This window comes from Macaca fascicularis, chromosome 3, assembly GCF_037993035.2.
Source record: "Macaca fascicularis isolate 582-1 chromosome 3, T2T-MFA8v1.1".
In the NCBI taxonomy this organism is placed as follows: domain Eukaryota; kingdom Metazoa; phylum Chordata; class Mammalia; order Primates; family Cercopithecidae; genus Macaca; species Macaca fascicularis.
In genome coordinates this window covers 195,508,333-195,521,155 of record NC_088377.1, presented here as the reverse complement: position 1 = coordinate 195,521,155, position 12,823 = coordinate 195,508,333, and the positions used below count along the sequence as shown (strand labels likewise).

The following is a 12,823-nucleotide window of genomic DNA, read 5'->3' as shown; positions in this document are numbered from 1 at the left end:
ATTTTAAGCACGATTCTTTCTTCAAAACACAGCAACTGGCAATGACTTCTGTTTGACACGAGCAGGAAATTTAGTAATCTGTGATATAAATAGTAAGACGAGCTTGAGAGCCCCCTTGCAGACTTTAGCACTTCATGGCTCCTTGCTTCTTCAAATTCCCATGCCATCTATTTCCATCTGCATTCTTCCCGCACCGTATGTCATTTATCTCGGCTGTTTTCTGCTGACTTTTGGCTTCTCCCTGCCTTCCCTATGCTTGGCAGCATCAAGATACAAACACAGATATAGCTAGAGGAACAGATACAGATACCCTGATGCGAGCTCTGCAGGTAGGATGTGTGAAGTCCATTAAATGCCTGGCAGGACAAAAGGTATTCTCAAAATAGAACAGAACATGCTAACATGGAGACCTGCTGCAAAGGGTCTGAATGTGGGATGATTGCCCAGTGGCCACCCTTCCGAACAGGGCCATTTGTTCTCCACACACAGCCTCCAGGATTCACAACCAACCTCATGGAATGTAAGAGTCACTTAAGCAGGAATAACATATTAGATGCCCTTAACACCATTCCAATCCAGACAAAGTCTCTCATTCTGATGGTATATATCTACTTTCCAGGGACTGGGACCCTGACACCAAAGCCCTCCCTGGTGACTGGGATTTTGCTATCAGTAGATGATCACTCCAGAGGAGACGTCCACCTGCCTGAGCTTCCAAGTGTGCCTATCTGCAGAGTCCCTGTTTCTGGGCTCTTGTGTTTGCTGGGACACCCTGTTTCTGAGCCAAGGAATCTTGATTGCTGTTTCTTGGTCTACACTTGACTGGATAGTACCCTACTCATTGAAGAGCATGCCTGCCTGTTAGATAGCCTGATTTTGTTCAGTACCTGCCCCTTTGCCATCTCACCTCACCCCACTCACCCCATCAGCCTGTCCTATCTTCTTAGGTTCCCTCCCAAGTCCTGATTGCTCTCCACTGGCCCAAAGGTAACTATTTGTCCCTGTAGTGCTGTACCATGAAGCACGAAGCTGTCTGAGGGTAAGTCCCTGCCCAGGTGGCTCCTATCACATGGCAACCCTGTATCCTCTGGATGCGAAGCAGCACCATGGACAGTTCCTTCCTGGCCGGTAGAGTAGAATGGCCATCTCCAAGGAAGCCGGTTGACCTCAAAGGCCATGAGTATGCTCAAATACTTGAAAATCATCAATACACTGCTAACAACCTTTCAGAGAAGCACGTGGGGGAAGTCTGCAGTGGTGGCTGTTTCCTGGAGCCTTTAGGCTGTAATCAGTCACTGAAAGGTCCTCTCTCACCTGTGGCTGGGAAGTGCTCTAGGAGAGAGGGCAACAGGCAGTCTTCACTGCAGGCATAGAGACACAGACAGGAGTTAGAAGCTGCCTGCCTGTCTGATTTGAATTCTGCTAGCTTCTGGGTTCCCAGTTATGATGTTAAGCCCACTCCTTGCACCAGTACTATTATCCCATGCCGACAGCTCCCAGTGCTTATACTTGCTGTGACCACCTCCTGTTTTATGCTATAAGACCCAGCAACAGACTCCCATGCCTGATGTTATTCTGACACCTACATTGTGGTTCTAATCATCCTGCCTGATGCACTGAAGGAAGTACTTGTATTCCTAGGGAGGCTCTTGATGTCCTCACACACGACTTGGACTGAGTGCCCAAAACTGTGATGCTCAGCGTCCTTGGAAGAACTCTCATTTCCCATTCACAATAGCCCAGTATTACTCAGCCTCCTCTTATGCCACAAGGAAAGGCAGAGACAACACACCAAGGTCATGCTGGCCATCTCTATCCATGTCAAAGACATCGTTTCCATGATACGAGTCAGGGTGATCCAGATCAAACCTGCGATCCTAAGATCAGGAGTGAAGAGGACCCTGTCAAGAATGTGGGAGGGTTCTATCCTGATTCAAGTTTAAAACACAGTAGAAAATAATGAAACAGCTTAATATGCAAGAAGAATCAATCACTAGATGCAGCATTCAAATTCTATCTTTCAAGAAGTCTTACAAATGTCAAAAATAAGTAATTGCCAATTACAGTGATCTGAATGGAACGGGTGACATGAAATACTTTTCTTTACAGTAATGCAAAAATACTTATTATCATTTTATGTACTCACAGGTAGAATAGTTTGGATTGATTTTATGTTATAATTGGCTTTGTTTTACTTTAATTCTACTCTTCATACAGTAGTGTATAGGTTAGAGCAGTACCTGGTGCTCAGGGATCATTCAGTCAATGTTTTTGAGTGGCAAAATGACATGAATCAGAAAATCTGCAAAGCCACCTTTGGATAAACCACTGCATTTGTCTTTTGGTGAGGAGATGAGAGAAGTACCAGGAATGAGTGAGGCTCAGACAACTTTTGGGCTAGCCCCACTCCTTACATCTAACTCAGGGGGACACTGGGCAAGTCCCTTCACCAGTCCCTCAACTGTAAAATGAGGTGGTTGTACCAGAAGACACTCAAGTCCCTTGTGGCTCTCATGGGCTATGACCCAGGTTCACAGCTTGGGAGGAGCTTTTAGCTGGAATCCAATGGCACAAGACCCAGGTGGAAACGAAGCTGCATCAGTCCCTTAAAGATGAGGAAGTCAGAGCAACAGGGTGAAAGAAGGCAAGAGAAACTCATCTCTAATGACAATTCTCTGCATCTAATCAAGGTCTAGCTTATCTCTTCTTTTTAAGAACTGAGAAATAGTTTGTTGATTATCATTATTTGCAGAGCAAATCTTTACCTGTTTCCTATTAAGGGTGGCGGCCATAGCTTATTCCTCTTGTCTTCGCACAGAACTTTGCATGTGCTTGGTGCATACCATCACATCCACATCTGTGTGGGAGGATGGGGAGAGGATAGGAGGGAGGGGCCGGAGGAGGATCTGGAGGAGGGTGCAGAGGAAGAAATGTGGATACTCTAGTTGGTTTTTAGGTGGCCAGTTCAGATCTTGCAAACTCTAACTTTCCTTTATGATGTTCAATTCCTAAACCAGAAATACTTTTTCCTCTAATCTTTTTATAAGGCTAGAACATTTAAAAATATATATAAACCACTATTGAAATACGTGTAGGTTCTTCAAAAAGTTCATGAAAAAATGCATTAAAAAATGCATATTATAAAAACCAACTATGCATGGGTTTCACAAAATATTTTGCACCAAATAAGGTTGTACTAATTTGTTATAGCATGTCTGAACAGGATCTAGTTTGATGCATTAAAAAAGATAAGACGTCAGTTTGGAAAAAGCCTCCATCAGAGCAACCCGAATTCTGATAAAATTGAAGCAAGAACAAACATCAAATTTATGATGAAGCTTGGATGGAAGAATGGTGAAATCATTGATGCTTTATAAAAAGTTTATGGAAGAAATGCCCCTCAAAATCAGCAGTTTACAAATAAATAATTTGTTTTAATAAGGGACAAGATGACGCTGAAAATGAAGCCCTCAGTGGCAATCCATTCACATCAATTTGTGAGGGAAAAAATCATCTTGTTCATGCTCTAATTGAAGAGGACCAACAATTAACAGCAGAAACAAGAGCCAACACCACAGATATCTCAATTGGTTCAACTTACACAATTCTGATGGAAAAATTAAAGTTGAATAAACATTCCACTCAATGGGTACTAAAACCCTTGCACTCAGATTAGCTGCAGACAAGAGCAGAGCTTTCAATGGAAATTTTCAACAAATGGGATCAAGATCCTGAAGCATTTCTCAAAGAATTGTAATAGGAGAGGAAATATGTCTTTACCAGTACCATCCTGAACACAAAGCACAACCATAGCAATGGCTACCAAGAGGTGGAAGTGGTCCAGTCAGAGCAAAAGGGGACCAATCAAGGGCAAGTTTTTTGGGATGCTCAAGGCATTTTGCTTATTGACTTTCTGGAGGCCCAAAGAACTATAATGTCTTCTTATGAGAGTGTATTGAGAGTTAGCCAAAGCTTTAGCAGAAAAAAACACCCAAGAAGTCTTTACCTCAGAGTCCTTCTCCACCAGGACAATGCTCCTACTCACTCCTCTCATCAAACAAGGGCAATTTTGTGAGTATTTTACTGGAAAATCATTGGGCATTCACCTTACAGTACTGATTTGGCTCCTTTTGACCTCTTTTTGTTTCCTAATCTTAAAAAATCTGTAAAGGGCACCTATTTTTCTTCAGTTAATAATGTAAAAAAGACTGCATTGACATAGCTAAATTCCAAGGACCCTCAGTTCTTTAGGGATGGACTCAATGACTGACATCATTGCTTTAAAAAGTGTTTTGAACTTGATGGAGCTTACACTGAGAAATAAAGTTTTTGTTTTTAATTTTATCTTTTAAGTCCATTTTTCCATGAACTCTTAAAATTCCCTCATATACATTATTAAAAAATCATTTTTAATGCTAATTCAAATTCTTCTTCTGTCCCTGCAATTATAAGCTTAGGATAATATCTTAGGTTCTTACTAAAATGAAGAGAAATAGATTCTTTCCCAATTCCCATTTCTCTCTGTCAGCCTGCCCATTTGTCTGTCTTCTGGCACCATTTGAACCCATGAGGTATCTTTGACATTTATATATCAAAATAAAATAATGACCTATTTGAAATAAAATTTGTGTCAGCTACTTCTATTCCTATTTTAAAATGAAGGACAGAGTACTGGTCTATTTTGTGGCTGGGGTAAAATAAATCGTAGATCAAGTAATAAAATTAGTTAAATGAGGACTTTGAGATGGTTTGATGAGCCAAGGACCCTTGCAGAAGGGAAGAATGGACTGATTATTTGCAGTCTCTTCATTGTTGGGTTAAACCCATCAATTTTTAAACTATCAATTTGGCATCTTTCATAGGGACAAAAGTCACTCCAAATTGTTTTTAAAATGAAGTGTCAGATTCACTTTGAAGTACACACTGGGAATTCCTGGAGTACAAAAAACAATGTGAGAATTACTGATCTTAAGATCCCATTTGATTACTAATTCCATTAAGCTTGGGCTATGGAGTTTATAACAATATCTTTTAAATTTGCTGTTACCAGTGGAATAAAGAAAAATAATCTCTAATGGTATTTCTGAATGGGAGACTGTTCATTATTATTGATTTCTCATCACTGATTTTCCTCCTGAAATTTCTAAGCAGGTTAAATAAGTTGCAGCTTTAATGAATGAGAGTTCTGAAACACAGGATAAAAGGCAGGCATACAGCAATTCCTGACACTTTCTCATTTTGCCTAATGATCCACTCAAATAGTACAAATAGTAGGGGTTTCCACCCTCTGATCATGACAGGGTCTGGTATTCAGTACTCCTTCAGTTTTGAATGACAATCCCCCCAAATAAGCCTTACCCACTCTGAACCTGTCCTTGTGAAGCAGGCTGAGAAAAGTCCAGAAGGATGTCAACAGTTTAGGGGAGAGGAGCAGAGGGAGGGGCAGGGTGAAAGGAGGAAGTCCTCTTAGGTACATCTGCCAGGGTACTTGAAACTTTGGTTATTATTATTATTGTGATATAAACAGGTAATACGAGACCTACTATCTTAAAATTTGCAGCGGACTGTTCAATATTAACTATATTCACAATATTATACAACAGATTTCTAGAATTTATTCATTTTGCAATAATTGAAACTTTATAACCATGGCGAACTGAAGAGCAACTCCCCACTTCCCCTTCTCCCAACCCCCTGGCAACCACCATTTCACTCTCATCTAAGTGGAATCATGTCACATCTGTCCTTCTGTGATTGGCTTATTTCACTTAGTATAATGTCCTCTAGGTTCATCCATGTTGTAGCATATGGCGGTATTTCCTTCTTTGTTAACACCCATTAATATTCCTGGGGGTATGTGTGTGTGTGTGTCCCTCATTTTCTTTATCCACTCATCTGTCAATGGACATTTAGGTGGTCTCCACATATCAGCTATTGTGAATAGCGCTACAGCAAACCTAGGAGTACAGATATCTGTTTGACATCATGATTTCACTTCTCTTGGAGAAATACCCAGAAGTGGAATTATTGGAACATATGGTAATTCTATTTTTGATTTTTTGATGAAACTCTGAACAGTCTTCTGTAGCAGCTGCACCATTTTACATTGCCACCAATAGCACAGGGCTCACTTTACCAGTTATTATCTGACTGGATCCTTGAAACTGGTTGAAGGAAACTGTTATCCCATTCACTAGGTATAAAAGAGAGACTCAAGGAGATAAGAAACTTCCTGAAAGTCAAGGGCACGTTACTGATAATTGACACCTGACTCTAAGTCCCATCTTTCTCTGACCCTGAAGATCACATACCACTAAAAATAAGCAAATAATTATTCATCTCTACAAGTGGCCACACTTGCCTTGACACATGTTAAAACAGCACTAATTATGGATTTTTGATAGCAGAGACTACTGAGGATGCCCATGTAGAGTCGATCCTGAAAAAGTTGGTAATAGGAACACATGTCCACTGTTACATATTCTGGAGTTTGATAAAGTTCCCATACTGCATGGATTGCAATACTGTATGAAGAAAGATGCTTCAATTCTATTAAATGTTAAGACATTAGAAAGGCCCCCTGAAGAATCCCTGTGTGTCTTGGAGTAATCACTTGACAGTGATGGGCACTGATGTTCCCCACTTACTGATGCCTTTCATATTTTATGAGCTGAAGGGCTCCTTCCCTTCTCTGCTCTTCTGCTGTGGTCAGGAACCCTGCTATTTACATCTGAAACTATCATTTCACATTCATCAACTCACATCCTACATAAGACAAAAATTGTCCAGTTTGAATGTATCAAATGGTTTCTAGTTTCATTGGCAAGATGTTTTTGGGTCTTACTAGAATTTCCGAAAAAGCACCTTGCAGACATGATGCCATTTGGTGAGGATTCTTTACCTTCCCTCTTGCCTTCCTTCAGCCCCAGAACTCTGGCCATGGTTTCTCCTCCCTGTTCCTCTTCCTCCCACTTCTCAATGGGCCTAATCTCCTGTGACTCTCAAGGTTCAGCATCGTGTCATTGGAAAATGCATTCAATAGGGAGACAAGGCTCTCGTTGTGTCTCAGCCACTTGATGGCTGCTGCTGAATTGCCTTCAGTTGCTCATTCATAAAAAGTGGGTAATAAGAATTGCCTTCCAGGCTGGGCATGGTGGCTCATGCCTGTAATCCCAGCACTTTGGGAGGCCAAGGTGGGCAGATCATGAGGTCAGGAGATTGAGACCATCCTGCCTAACATGGTGAAACCCTGTTTCTACTAAAGAAACAAAAAATTAGCCGGACGTGGTGGGACGCACCTGTAGTCCCAGCTACTCATGAGGCTGAGGCAGGAGAATCGCTTCAACCTAGGAGGCAGAGGTTGCAGTGAGACCAGATACTACTCCAGCCTGGGCGACAGAGCAGACTCCACTTAAAAAAAAAAAAAAAAAAAAAAAAGAGCTTCATCAAAACTTAATTAGACGTAAAGGTCCAAAGATGTTAAAATCCTTAATGAAGAAAAAATCTCAAAACAAAACAAGAATTGCCTTCCAATTTTAAGAGGTAGTGGGACTCAAATTGTGAGGCTGCTTTAAAGCATGGCTTGCTATACAAAGTTAAAGTATATACCGACTCTGCAAAGAGAGGGTGGGCACTAGAGTATTGGTAGATGGGGGATTCCAATGACCCAGGAAAATAATTTTGGTTTTGAAGCCAGACATTCCTATGTTTAAATCCTGCCTCCAGTAACTTTAGAGAAGTTAGTAAATATCTCTGTTCTTTAAATATCAGGCTATTTATCGATAGAATAGGTAAGACAAAACACTCCCTACACAAGTGTTAACAGGTGCTGAGATTGCTAATAAGATATACACACATGCTCAGGGCCTGTCACAGAGTAGACTCCAAAACCAATGAGATTTTCTTTTTTTCTTATTTTTTTTCTTACGATTAAGGAGAAAACACCAATTAAAATTATCGCTGGGTAAAGAAAGTGGCATTAAAATAGTAGAATTAAACAATCGTAAAAGTCAAAGAGAACTCGGATAACATGTAATCAGAGTATCCATTAAGCAAGGTCAAGAGAGGTAACGTGATTTGCTCAAAATCGTGTACCTGTGCTATAGATATATATTCTATTTTAAAATATATAGACTGTATAATGCCTTCTGAAAGAAAATTTTTATCCTCTTAAATTTTTGCGGACTATTCTAAGAAAAGTGCATATTCTCTGAGCATATTTTTCTAAAAATCAAAAGGGATTAAGTGGATAAAGGTAATTTCTTGTGTATGATATGCTTACTCTGAAATCCGTATGTTTTTATTTTTTCATTTTTATCTACTTATTTATTTATTTGGAGACAGAGTCTCACTCCGTCGCCCAGGCTGGAGTGCAGTGGCACGATCTTGGCTCACTGCAACCTTCACCTCTCAGGTTCAAGCAATTCTCCTGCCTCAGCCTCCTGTGTAGCTGAAATCATAGGCATGTGCCACCACGCCTGGCTAATTTTTTGTATTTTCAGTGGAGACGGGGTTTCACCATGTTGGCCAGGTTGGTCTCAAACTCCTGGCCTCAAGTGATCTGCCCACCTCTTCCTCCCAAAGTGCTGGGATTACAGGCATGAGCCACCATGCCCAGCCCTGATATCAGAATGTTTTTAAAATGTTAACAATGAAGTAACTGATCATATGTTGCAAAAGATCTCTTACATCATCAAATTGTGTCGCTGATGTTAATTTCCTGTGGACATAACTAGAAATCTTTTGTGTAGTTGCTTAATTTTGGTAAATTTTAAAATCTAACTATACGTTGGGGACAGTTGTGATTTCCATTTGGAAACCAAAAACAGATGAAGTGTCACAGTTAAGGAATTTGTAAATGTTCACTTTTTGATTACTGATTATGGTATTGAATGTAGACAGCAAACTTTAGAATATAGTTAGGCCTTCATTTAAGGTCATGTTTTATGAAAGATGAAGCTTTGTCATCGATTGGAGTGACCTGGGGGACCAATGCAGAAACATTCGGAGTACACAGTTCCCTCAAAGTTGAGTTTCATTTTTATCCAGAGCACAGAACTGAGCAGACATCCTTGATACCTCTCTTTTCCTAACAACCCAAAATCAGAGTCATCTTGCCACATGAATTTTATTTGATTATTTTATTTTTCATATTTTTGAGACAGAGTCTCACTCTGTTGCCCAGGCTGGAGTGCAGTGGCACAATCTCAGCTCACTGCAAGCTCTGCCTCCAAGTTGAAGTTATTCTCCTGGCTCGCACATGGATTTTACATCATAGTATCTCTTAATATTGTCCATTTCTGTCTACTCAACCATCACCATCATGGTCCAGGCTGCCTGTGACCCTGCCTGGGCCACAGTGTCCTCCCAGGGACAGTCAGGCCGTGTGTCTCCTCCTGGGCCACAGTGTCCTCCCAGGGACAGTCAGGCCGTGTGTCTCCTCCTGGGCCACAGTGTCCTCCCGGGGACAGTCAGGCCGTGTGTCCCTGCCTGGGCCACAGTGTCCTCCCGGGGACAGTCAGGCCGTGTGTCACCTCCTGGGCCGCAGTGTCCTCCCAGGGACAGTCAGACCATGTGTCCCTGCCTAGGCCACAGTGTCCTCACAGGGAATGGTCAGGCCGTGTGTCCCCTCCTAGGCAACAGTATCCTCACAGGGACAGTCAGGCCGTGTGTCCCCTCCTGGGCCACAGTGTCCTCCCAGGGACAGTCACGCCATGTGTCCCTGCCTGGGCCACAGTGTCCTCCCAGGGACAGTCAGGCCATGTGTCCCTGCCTGGGCCACAGTGTCCTCACCAGGGACAGTCAGGCCGTGTGTCCCCTCCTGGGCGCAGGGGCCTCTGAGTGTTGTATTAACCTCCATGCTCACTCCCCTCCTGTCTATTCTCCACTCTGAAGAAAAGGAGATTTTTCCTGTGTGCAACTGTGATGTTGCCCTCACTCAACCCTTACCCCGAGAGCCTCTCCATGGGTTCCCATTGCTCTTAGGAAGATGTGACCCACCACACCCTGCAGGACTAGGGACATCTCCCACCTCTTCCTTCCTCTCATCTGCCCCCTCCCAACGGGACTTGGCCACATGTTTCTGCCTAGAATATTCTAACAGTCTTCTCACCATTCTTCATCTTCTACTCATCCTTTAGATTTCAATTTGATCTCAGAGCCTCAGAGGGCTTGGCTGACCTTGCTGGCTTACACCCCACTGTCAGAGGCTGTTACCAGCATCTCCCACCTACCTACCCCTAGGTTTCAGAGAGTATGCCCCCATTACATTTTTACATTTGCTTATGTAGTTACAGTTGATTCTTATCTCGCTGTCTGACTAGGTATCATTAGTTCCATATTTGCCCATCATCAAATCCCTGGTGCCTAGCACACAGTGGATGCTTAAGGAATATTTGTGAAATGTGCTAATGGATGAATGAAGACATGAATGAATGGGTAGTGAGCACACGTGTTTATCTACAATCTATCATGTGAGTTGCACCCTGGTGCTGAGCTTCTGCTAGTAGAAACAGTCTGCAATATATTGCGCTTATCCTTGGCCATATCATTTCTTTGTCCAGTGATTCCCCTGGGGTTTGTCATGGGATGGGGAACAGACTTTGTACATGCAAAATGCCAAATGCCGACAGGAGTGGAAACCAAGACTCTCTTGTCTGTAGCAATCTGTTCTACCTCAACAATTTTCAGTGCAGTCTCCACAGCCTCCCTGGGTTGCTTTCAATTTTCTCAAGGATTATCATTTTAACAATAATTACATTTATGGAAGGGGTGTCAGGGTCCCTCATGATGAACAACAACCACCAAAAAGTCTTCCCATGACCTGCAAGGCTGTGGCATCTCTGCTCCTGCCAACCACACAGTCAGAATTCCCAACTGAGCACTGGCCGTTCCACCCCATGCCTTGAAGACTGATCACCAGAGACACAGGTACCTGAGGAGGGGCTCATCAGGCAGACCAAATATGCAGGAAATGAGCTTCTGGATCTGGAGATTTTACTGAAAGAGTTCCGTCTGTTACAAAGCAGATTATTTTATTTTATGTATTTTCGAGACGGAGTTTCACTCTTGTTGCCCAGGCTGGAGTGCAATGGCGTGATCTTGGCTCACTGCAACCTCCGCCTCCCGGGTTCAATTGATTCTCCTGCCTCCTGCCTCAGCCTCTTCAGTAGCTGGGATTATAGGCACCTGCCACCATGCTCGGTTAATTTTGTATTTTTAGTAGAGATGGGGTTTCTCCATGCTGGTCAGGCTGGTCTCAAACTCCTGACCTCAGGTAATCCTCCCACCTCGGCCTCACAAAGTGCTGGGATTACAGGTGTGAGCCACTGCGCCTGGCCACAAAGCCGATTATTTTCATCTGCTCATTTCTTTTATGTCCACCTCAACTGTTAGGAGCTGAGGAAGGCCAGAGGACAGGCTGTGTGTGGCTGTGGAGTTAGAGAAAGCGCAGAGGCATTGGGACTTGAATTGTGCATTGGAAGATATGCTCCATTTGGGTGGCTGGGAGGACAGGGGTCAAAGGTAACAGATTAGGAGAAAAGGGTCAAAGGTGAAAATGGGGTACAGAACATTCGTGGGTTTGTGCTATTTGGATGCTGGGGCAGATTCATCAGGAAGAGCAAGTGGGCAAAAAAACTGGGCATGTGAAGCAGAGGGCGAGGGCTCAGGTGCCGTGTCACAGTGGCTCTCCCGAAAAGATGTTCTATCCCCATGGTAACCGAATTAAGCAGAGTAAGGAGTCTTCATTTTTTTTTTCCTAACTGATCTAGAGAAAATTAAATTTTCAATTTACCATGAATTAATATGCCTTTTTTATAATGCAAAAGTGTTATATTTAAACTGGGGGTGCTATCATACAACCATTATCTCTGAAAAGCGCTCGGCCCGCTTCCAACATTGTTCATCCGCTCCTGTTTTTAATTCAGTGGAGGTTAATAGCAATTCTCAGATGCCTTCACATGGCCGGCTTCCCTGGAACGAAGAGAAGATCTGGAAGGCTCAGAGAGTAATGAAGTCATTATTATAACCATTTTAATAAAATTTTCAATAGTTAAGCCACCTTCCTGTGATTTATTGTTAAAAAACTAAGCCACTGAGTTATAGGACTGAAAAGGTCAACCAATGAATAGGCTGCACTTAACAGAAGTAATAAAGGAAGAAGAGAGGCTGGGTGGGGAGGAGAGGAGCTATGTGAGAAGTTGTACTAGGGTCTGATGCCCCCCAAATTCATATATTGAAACCTAATGGCAGTCGGGCACAGTGGTAGGCTGGGTGCGGTGGCTTGTGCCTATAATCCTAGCACTTTGCGAGGCCGAGGTGGGTGGATCATTTGAGGTCAGGAGTTTGAGAACAGCCTGGCCAACATGATGAAAACCCACCTCTACTAAAAACACAAAATTTAGCTAGGCAAGGTGGCAGGCACCTATAGTTCCAGCTACTTGGGAGGCTGAGGCAGAAGAATGGCTTGAACCCGGGAGGTAGAAGTTGCAGTGAGCTGAGAGCGCACCACTGCACTCCAGCCTGGGTGACAGAATGAGACTCTGTCTCAAAACAATAAAAGGAAACCTAATGACCGGTGTGACTTTGTTAAGAGGTGAGGACTTTAGTGGGTAATTAAGTAACGAGGGTGAGGCCTAATACAAGCAGGAACTCCGTTTTCATACCTGGCACCCAGAAAATGCTCTTCAAACTTGAGTTTCAATCGAGACCTGTACATGCTCTCCACACATATGGTCAAACTCTGTTTATCATTAATTCAAGACTACCATGAGATAAGGAAGAAAGCAGCCCCCCAAAACCCACTCACAGAAGAGCCCCTGGA

General features: G+C 42.8%; 1 protein-coding gene across 4 annotated transcripts in view; it reads right to left on the bottom strand.

Annotated features, from left to right (window-relative positions):
- The window catches only part of DPP6 (dipeptidyl peptidase like 6), a 1,022,456-nt gene that overhangs the window by 658,885 nt on the left and 350,748 nt on the right, over positions 1-12,823 (bottom strand). The gene's annotated exons all lie outside the window — the stretch shown is intronic.